Consider the following 9183-nt stretch of genomic DNA (forward strand, 5'->3'; position numbering starts at 1 on the left):
GGAACAAGCCCTGAGCTTGTATATTGTTCAGGATACAGAATCAGAATCTGTGGAAGCAGAAAGTGGAATATCTTTTGTTTGAGAGGAGAACTGGGAAATGAAATTGTATGTAAGTCTCTTCTTACTTAGCCCTGACTAGAAGCCAGTTATGGGTATTGAGATTTGCAAAGGAAGCAATTGCCCAGGGCTACATTACTTTGTGTATTCAGGTGGTTTAAATTAACTTTCTGGGCACTGACAAGGATGGTGAAGGTTGAAGGGAGTCTTTGACTTAGTGAGCTAAACCCAGAATCATATTAATTGATTAATTAGGCTGAGAAGACTTAGATAAGATTAAATTTGTCTTCTCTGTGGTGTTTTCCTGACATTCAATGCAAAGAGGTAGAGACTCTTAAGGTCAGATTGAGGCCCTGTTGAGGCAGCAACAGAACCTGTCTCAGCTAGAGAATCTAGCTCTTAATCCCCAGGCTTGTCTTAAAGCCAAAAGTTTGTAGAAGATATTATGTTTACTTGGAATAATAGTATGTGTTTATTGTAAGAAATAGTATACTATAGATGCCATATTATATGTGAGCTGTAAATGACCTACCTCTAGCTTTTTTTTCCCTTTCCCTTCTTTGTTCTCCTAATATATAACTACATTCCATAAAACTCTGGGAGGAGAGAAATCAGTTCTGCTTGCTTTTTTCCCCTGCAGCTGCAAGTATTGGAATAAAGATGCCCCTGGCTGTTTCTAATTCAAATCCAACTCAAAGCTTTGTTTCTTCTAAATCCTCATTTTCAGCACATGGCTGGTGTTCAGTTCATACCTGTTGATTGACTGCATGGAAATTGATTAACTCTCTTTAGTAAGGAACCTGGGGACCTGTAGGCATATTTCTCTGGTGTTTTACATGAGAGTGTCTGCCCCTGCATTTGGAGTAATCATCTCTGCTGGACGGAAACTCGGAAGCACATGGTGAAGATACAGTTTCTTGCCCCCCATAGTATACTGGATAAGGTTCCATGGTTCTAATTAAACTCTTTTCTGAGTTTAAATTGAAGCGAATTAAATGCAGATAGTAAAACACATTGAAGAGTGTTTTAACCTTACAGGCTTCTTTTTTCTTTTTTTAACCTGAAGTTTTAGCCAATAATATTATGAAAAACAATGTCACTGAAATAGAGGGAGCTGCCACCTCTGCTCTCCAGATTCTTGTTTTTTTCCTTAGGGGTGATATTTGGTGTGGCCCAGAGTCACCCTTGACAGCAGGATCCTGCAGGGCAGCAGTGTATTGTCGGACTTGTTTTGTCCTAAAGCTGTTCTATACCCCTGAAGACTGACAGCAGATAGACTTCTAGCTGAATAACAAGTGGAGGGTGGGTGCCAGGCTGTCATTCTTCAGAATTTCTGCAGTAACCGGTCAATCTGCTGTATCTTGGGCCCTGCTCAGCCTACAGTAAAACATTGAGGAAAACTGCAGAAGCCTCGATCCCTGTCCAAATGGAGCAGAAAAGCTTGATTTCAGGACTGGCAGGCAGTTAAAAATTCTCCCCGAAGAAATGCTTTTGTGAATTAAGTGTGTATACAACAGCTGCCGATGTCCATTATTGAAATGGATATGTGAAGGAACCAATTTGTTTCTGTTTAGAAAACACTTTAGAGTTTTAAAATTAAGCCTGGGAAATAAAAAGTCTTTTTATTTTTCAAGAGCTAGATGTGTCAAAGGGTTAGGTTGTAAACCCAAGGAGAGAGAATTCATCCACTTGGATGGAATTAAATAGAATTTACTTGAAAGTGATGAGATGTAAATTACTGAAATCATATATATATATATATATATATATATATATGAAATCACATATATGGTTGTGATGGAGAAGGGATAGAAAAGAAGGGCACTTGGTGAAGGGAAGGTACCACTGGTTAGAGAACAAGGAGCAGTTTGTGATGCATGTCACCTGTTTTACACTGTGGATAGGGAATACTAGCTCTCAGAAGGGACTGTGTCTTATTTCCATTTTCTGACATTCTCTGTGAATGCTGGATGGAGAGACTGCAGCAAGAAGGTTCTGGGAGTCAGGCTCTAGGAACTCTGATGTGTGAATGGAGGAGCCCCAGGGAATGCCCGGCACAGGAAAGAAAGGGGAAATCTTTGGTAATGTCACGTATCCAGCAGAACTTCTTCAGAGGTGGTAAAAATTTTTTTTCAGTTTTGTTTGTTTTTTCTTTTTCTTTTTTTTGGTATTTAGTAAGAGTTTATTGTGTATATAAAACAGTTCACAAACTGGGAGTTCTCAAACCAAGGGTGAATGAAGCTCAGAGGTATATTGCTATAAAACCAGCTTATATAGTGAAAATGCAGAGGCTGTTTATTCTTTACAAAGATTGGTTATAGCATTAGAGTTCCTGGTGATAGGGGATTGGTTAAAAGTCATTACCTCATGCCCATTGGGGAAAGAGCTTAAGTTTTTTTTTTTTTTTTAACATCTTTATTGGGGTATAATTGCTTTACAATGGTGTGTTAGTTTCTGCTTTATAACAAAGTGAATCAGTTATACATATACATATGTTCCCATATCTCTTCCCTCTTGCGTCTCCCTCCCTCCCACCCTCCCTATCCCACCCCTCCAGGTGGTCACAAAGCACCGAGCCGATATCCCTGTGCCATGCAACTGCTTCCCACTAGCTATCTACCTTACGTTTGTTAGTGTATATATGTCCATGCCTCTCCCTCGCCCTGTCACAGCTCACCCTTCCCCCTCCCCATATCCTCAAGTCCGTTCTCCAGTAGGTCTGTGTCTTTATTCCTGTCTTACCCCTAGGTTCTTCATAACATTTTTTTCTTAAATTCCATATATATGTGTTAGCATATGGTATTTGTCTTTCTCTTTCTGACTTACTTCACTCTGTATGACAGACTCTAGGTCTATCCACCTCATTACAAATAGGTCAATTTCATTTCTTTTTATGGCTGAGTAATATTCCATTGTATATATGTGCCATATCTTCTTTATCCATTCATCCGATGATGGGCACTTAGGTTGTTTCCATCTCTGGGCTATTGTAAATACAGCTGCAATGAACATTTTGGTACATGACTCTTTTTGAATTTTGGTTTTCTCAGGGTATATGCCCAGTAGTGGGATTGCTGGGTCATATGGTAGTTCTATTTGTAGTTTTTTAAGGAACCTCCATACTGTTCTTCATAATGGCTGAACCAATTCACATTCATACCAGGAGTGCAAGAGGGTTCCCTTTTCTCCACACCCTCTCCAGCATTTATTGTTTCTAGATTTTTTGATGATGGCCATTCTGACTGGTGTGAGATGGTATCTCATTGTAGTTTTGATTTGCATTTCTCTAATGATTAATGATGTTGAGCATTCTTTCATGTGTTTCTTGACAGTCTGTATATCTTCTTTGGAGAAATGTCTATTTAGGTCTTCTGCCCATTTTTGGATTGGGTTGTTTGTATTTTTATTATTGAGCTGCACAAGCTGCTTGTAAATTTTGGAGATTAATCCTTTGTCAGTTGCTTCATTTGCAAAGATTTTCTCCCATTCTGAGGGTTGTCTTTTGGTCTTGTTTATGGTTTCCTTTGCTGTGCAAAAGCTTTGAAGTTTCATTATGTCCCATTTGTTTATTTTTGCTTTTATTTCCATTTCTCTAGGAGGTGGGTCAGAAAGGATCTTGCTGTGATTTATGTCATAGAGTGTTCTGCCTATGTTTTACTCTAAGAGCTTGATAGTTTCTGGCCTTACATTTAGGTCTTTAATCCATTTTGAGCTTATTTTTGTGTATGGTGTTAGGGAGTGTTCTAATCTCATACTTTTACATGTATCTGTCCAGTTTTCCCAGCACCACTTATTGAAGAGGCTGTCCTTTCTCCACTGTACATTCCTGCCACCTTTATCAAAGATAAGGTGTCCATATGTGCGTGGGTTTATCTCTGAGCTTTCTATCCTGTTCCATTGATCTATCTTTCTGTTTTTGTGCCAGTACCATACTGTCTTGATTACTGTAGCTTTGTAGTATAGTCTGAAGTCAGGGAGCCTGCTTCCTCCAGCTCCGTTTTTCGTTCTCAAGATTGCTTTGGCTATTCGGGGTCTTTTGTGTTTCCTTACAAATTGTGAAATGTTTTGTTCTAGTTCTGTGAAAAATGCCGTTGGTAGTTTGATAGGGATTGCACTGAATCTTTAGATTGCTTTGGGTAGTATAGTCATTTTCACATGTTGATTCTTCCAATCCAAGCACATGGTGTATCTCTCCATCTATTTGTATCATCTTTAATTTCTTTCATCAGTGTCTTATAATTTTCTGCATACAGGTCTTTTGTCTCCTTAGGTAGGTTTATTCCTAGATGTTTTATTCTTTTTGTTGCAATGGTAAATGGTAAATGGTAAATTTATAATTTTCTGCATACAGGTCTTTTGTCTCCTTAGGTAGGTTTATTCCTAGATGTTTTATTCTTTTTGTTGCAATGGTAAATGGGAGTGTTTTCTTGATTTCACTTTCAGATATTTCATCATTAGTGTATAGGAATGCCAGAGATTTCTGTGCATTAATTTTGTATCCTGCTACTTTACCAAATTCATTGATTAGCTCTAGTAGTTTTCTGGTAGCATCTTTAGAATTCTCTATGTATAGTATCATGTCATCTGCAAACAGTGACAGCTTTACTTCTTCTTTTCCGATTTGGATTCCTTTTATTTCCTTTTCTTCTCTGATTGCTGTGGCTGAAACTTCCAAAACTATGTTGAAAAACAGTGCTGAGAGTAGGCAACCTTGTCTTGTTCCTGATCTTAGTGGAAATGCTTTCAGTTTTTCACCATTGAGGATGATGTTGGCTGTGGGCTTGTCATATATGTCCTTTATTATGTTGAGGAAAGTTCCATCTATGCCTACTTTCTGAAGGGTTTTTATCATAAATGAGTGTTGAATTTTGTCAAAAGCTTTCTCTGCATCTATTGAGATGATCATATGGTTTTTCTCCTTCAGTTTGTTAATATGGTTTATCACATTGATAGATTTGCGTATATTGAAGAATCCTTGCATACCTGGAATAAACCCCACTTGATCATGGTGTATGATCCTTTTAATGTGCTGTTGGATTCTGTTTGGTAGTATTTTGTTGAAGATTTTTGCATCTATGTTCATCAGTGATATTGGCGTGTAGACTTCTTTCTTTGTGACATCCTTGTCTGGTTTTGGTATCAAGGTGATGGTGGCCTCGTAGAAGGAATTTGGGAGTGTTCCTCCCTCTGCTATATATTGGAAGAGTTTGAGAAGGATAGGTGTCAGCTCTTCTCTAAATGTTTGATAGAATTCGCCTGTGAAGCCATCTGGTCCTGGGCTTTTGTTTGTTAGAAGATTTTTAATCACAGTTTCAATTTCAGTGCTTGTGATTGGTCTGTTCATATTTTCTATTTCTTCCAGATTCAGTCTTGGCAGGTTGTGCATTTCTAAGAATTTGTCCATTTTTTCCAGGTTGTCCATTTTATTGGCATAGAGTTGCTTGTAGTAATCTCTCATGATATTTTTTATTTCTGCAGTGTCAGTTGTTACTTCTCCTTTTTCATTTCTAATTCTGTTGTTTTGAGTCTTCTCCCTTTTTTTCTTGATGAGTCTGGCTAGTGGTTTATCTATTTTGTTTATCTTCTCAAAGAAACAGCTTTTAGTTTTATTGATCTTTGCTATTGTTTCCTTCATTTCTTTTTCATTTATTTCTGATCTGATTTTTATGATTTCTTTCCTTCTGCTAGCTTTGGGGTTTTTTTGTTCTTCTTTCTCTAATTGCTTGAGGTGCAAGGTTAGGTTGTTTATTCCAGATGTTTCCTGCTTCTTAAGGTGGGCTTGTATTGCTATAAACATCCCCCTTAGAACTGCTTTTGCTGCATCCCATAGGTTTTGGGTCGTCGTGTCTCCATTGTCATTTGTTTCTAGGTATTTTTTTATTTCCTCTTTGATTTCTTCAGTGATGATTTCATTAGTAGGTAGTGTATTGTTTAGCCTCCATGTGTTTGTATTTTTTACAGATCTTTTCCTGTAATTGATATCTAGTCTCATGGTGTTGTGGTCAGAAAAGATACTTGATACAATTTCAATTTTCTTAAATTTACCAAGGCTTGATTTGTGACCCAAGATATGATCTATCCTGGAGTATGTTCCACGAGCACTTGAGAAAAATGTGTATTCTGTTGTTTATGGATGGAGTGTCCTATAAATATCAATTAAGTCCATCTTGTTTAATGTGTCGTTTAAAGCTTGTGTTTCCTTATTTATTTTCATTTTGGATGATCTGTCCATGGGTGTAATTGGGGTGTTAAAGTCCCCTGCTATGAATGTGTTACTGTCGATTTCCCCTTTTATGGCTGTTAGTATTTGCCTTATGTATTGAGGTGCTCCTATGTTGGGTGCATAAATGTTTACAATTGTTACGTCTTCTCTTGGATCAATCCCTTGATCATTATGTAGTGTCCTTCTTTGTCTCTTCTAATAGTCTTTATTTTAAAGTCTCTTTTGTCTGATATGAGAATTGCTACTCCAGCTTTCTTTTGGCTTCCATTTCCATGGAATATCTTTTACCATCCCCTTACTTCCAGTCTGTATGTATCCCTAGGTCTGAAGTGGGTCTCTTGTAGACAGCATATATATGGGTCTTGTTTTTGTATCGATTCAGCCAATCTGTGTCTTTTGGTGGGAGCATTTAGTCCATTTACATTTAAGGTAATTATCGATATGTATGTTCCTATTCCCATTTTCTGAATTGTTTTGGGTTCGTTATTATAGGTCTTTTCCTTCTCTTGTGTTTCTTGTCTAGAGAAGTTCCTTTAGCATTTGTTGTAATGCTGGTTTGGTGGTGCTGTACTCTCTCAGCTTTTGCTTGTCTGTAAAGGTTTTAATTTCTCCATGAAATCTGAATGAGATCCTTGCTGGGTAGAGTAGTCTTGGCTGCAGGTTTTTCTCCTTCATCACTTTCAGTATGTCCTGCCACTCCCTTCTGGCTTGCAGGGTTTCTGCTGAGAGATCAGCTGTTAACCTTATGGGGATTCCCTTGTGTTATTTGTTGTTTTTCCCTTGCTGCTTTTAATATGCTTTCTTTGTATTTAATTTTTGACAGTTTGATTAATATGTGTCTTGGCGTATTTCTCCTTGTATTTATCCTGTATGGGATTCTCTGTGCTTCCTGGACTTGATTAACTATTTTCTTTCCCATAGTAGGGAACTTTTCAACTATAATCTCTTCAAATAGTTTCTCAGTCCCTTTCTTTTTCTCTTCTTCTTCTGGAACCCCTATAATTCAAATGTTGGTGCGTTTAATGTTGTCCCAGAAGTCTCTGAGACTGTCCTCAGTTCTTTTCATTCTTTTTTCTTTATTCTGCTCTGCAGTAGTTATTCCCACTATTTTATCTTGCAGGTCACTTATCCGTTCTTCTGCCTCAGTTATTCTGCTATTGATCCCATCTAGAGTACTTTTAATTTCATTTATTGTGTTGTTCATCGTTGCTTGTTTCATGTTTATTTCTTCTAGGGCCTTGTTAACTGTTTCTTGCATTTTGTCCATTCTATTTCCAAGATTTTGGATCATCCTTACTATCATTATTCTGAATTCTTTTTCAGGTAGACTGCCTATTTCCTCTTCATTTGTTAGGTCTGGTGGGTTTTTACCTTCCTCCTTCATCTGCTGTGTGTTTTTCTGTCTTCTCATTTTTCTTATCTTACTGTGTTTGGGGTCTCCTTTTTGCAGGCTGCACGTTCGTAGTTCCCGCTGTTTTTGGTGTCTGTCCCCAGTGGCTAAGGTTGGTTCAGTGGGTTGTGTAGGCTTCCTGGTGGAGGGGACTAGTGCCTGTGTTCTGGTGGATGAGGCTGGATCTTGTATCTCTAGTGGGCAGGTTCACGTCTGGTGGTGTGTTTTGGGGTGTCTGTGGACTTATTATGATTTTAGGCAGCCTCTCTGCTAATGGGTGGGGTTGTGTTTCTGTTTTGCTAGTTGTTTGGCATAGGTTGTCCAGCACTGTAGCTTGCTGGTCGTTGAGTGAAGTTGGATGCTGGTGTTAAGATGGAGGTCTCTGGGAGATTTTCGCCGTTTGATATTATGTGGAGCTGGGAGGTCTCTTGTTGACCAGTGTCCTGAAGTTGGCTTTCCCACCCCAGATGCAGAGCCCTGACTCCTGGCTGGAGCACCAAGAGCCTTTCATCCACACGGCTCAGAATAAAAGGGAGAAAAAGTAGAGAGCATTAGTAGAAGTATTAAGAAAGAGAGGAAGAAAGGAAGAAAGGAAGGCAGGAAGGAAGAAAGAAAAAAAAAGAAAGAAAGAAAGAAGGAAAGAAGGCAAGAAGGAAAGAAAGGAGGGAGGGAGGGAGGAAGGAAGGAAGGAGGGAAGGAAGGAAAAAAGACAGAAAGAAAGAAGATACAGTAAAATAAAATAAAGTATAATAAAGTTATTGAATTAAAAAATAATTATTTAGAAAAAAAAAAGGGACAGATAGAACCTTAGGACAAATGTTGGAAGCAAAGCTATACAGACAAAATCTTACACAGAAGCATACACATACACCCTCACAAAAAGAGGTAAAGGGGAAAAAATCATAAATCTTGCTTTCAGAGACCACCTCCTCAATTTGGGATGATTTGTTTTCTAAAGGAGGGAGGGAGGGAAGGAAGGAAGGAAGGAAGGAAGGAAGGAAAGAAGGTAAAGTATAGTAAAATTATTAAAATTAATTATTAAGAAAAAAAAATTAAAAAAAAAACCATGGACGGATAGAACCCTAGGACAAATGGTGGAAGCAAAGCTATACAGACAGGATCTCACACAGAAGCATACACATACACATTCACAAAGGGAGGAAAAGGGGAAAAAAATCATAAATCTTGGTCTCGAAGCCCACCTCCTCAATTTGGGATGACTCGTTGTCTACTCATGTATTCCACAGATGCAGGGTACATCAAGTTGATTGTGGAGCTTTAATCTGCTGCTTCTGAGGCTGCTGGGAGAGATTTCTCTTTCTCTTCTCTGTTTTCACAGCTCACAGGGGCTCAGCTTTGGATTTGGCCCCGCCTCTGCATGTAGGTCGCTGGAGGGCGTCTGATTTTTGCTCAGACAGGACAGGGTTAAAGGAGCCGCTGATTCGGGGGCTCTGGCGCACTCAGGCCGGGGGGAGAGAGGGGCAGAGCTTAAGTTTTGATTATGATTTTCAGC

Source organism: Tursiops truncatus, chromosome 3, assembly GCF_011762595.2.
Source record: "Tursiops truncatus isolate mTurTru1 chromosome 3, mTurTru1.mat.Y, whole genome shotgun sequence".
Taxonomy (NCBI): Eukaryota; Metazoa; Chordata; class Mammalia; order Artiodactyla; family Delphinidae; genus Tursiops; species Tursiops truncatus.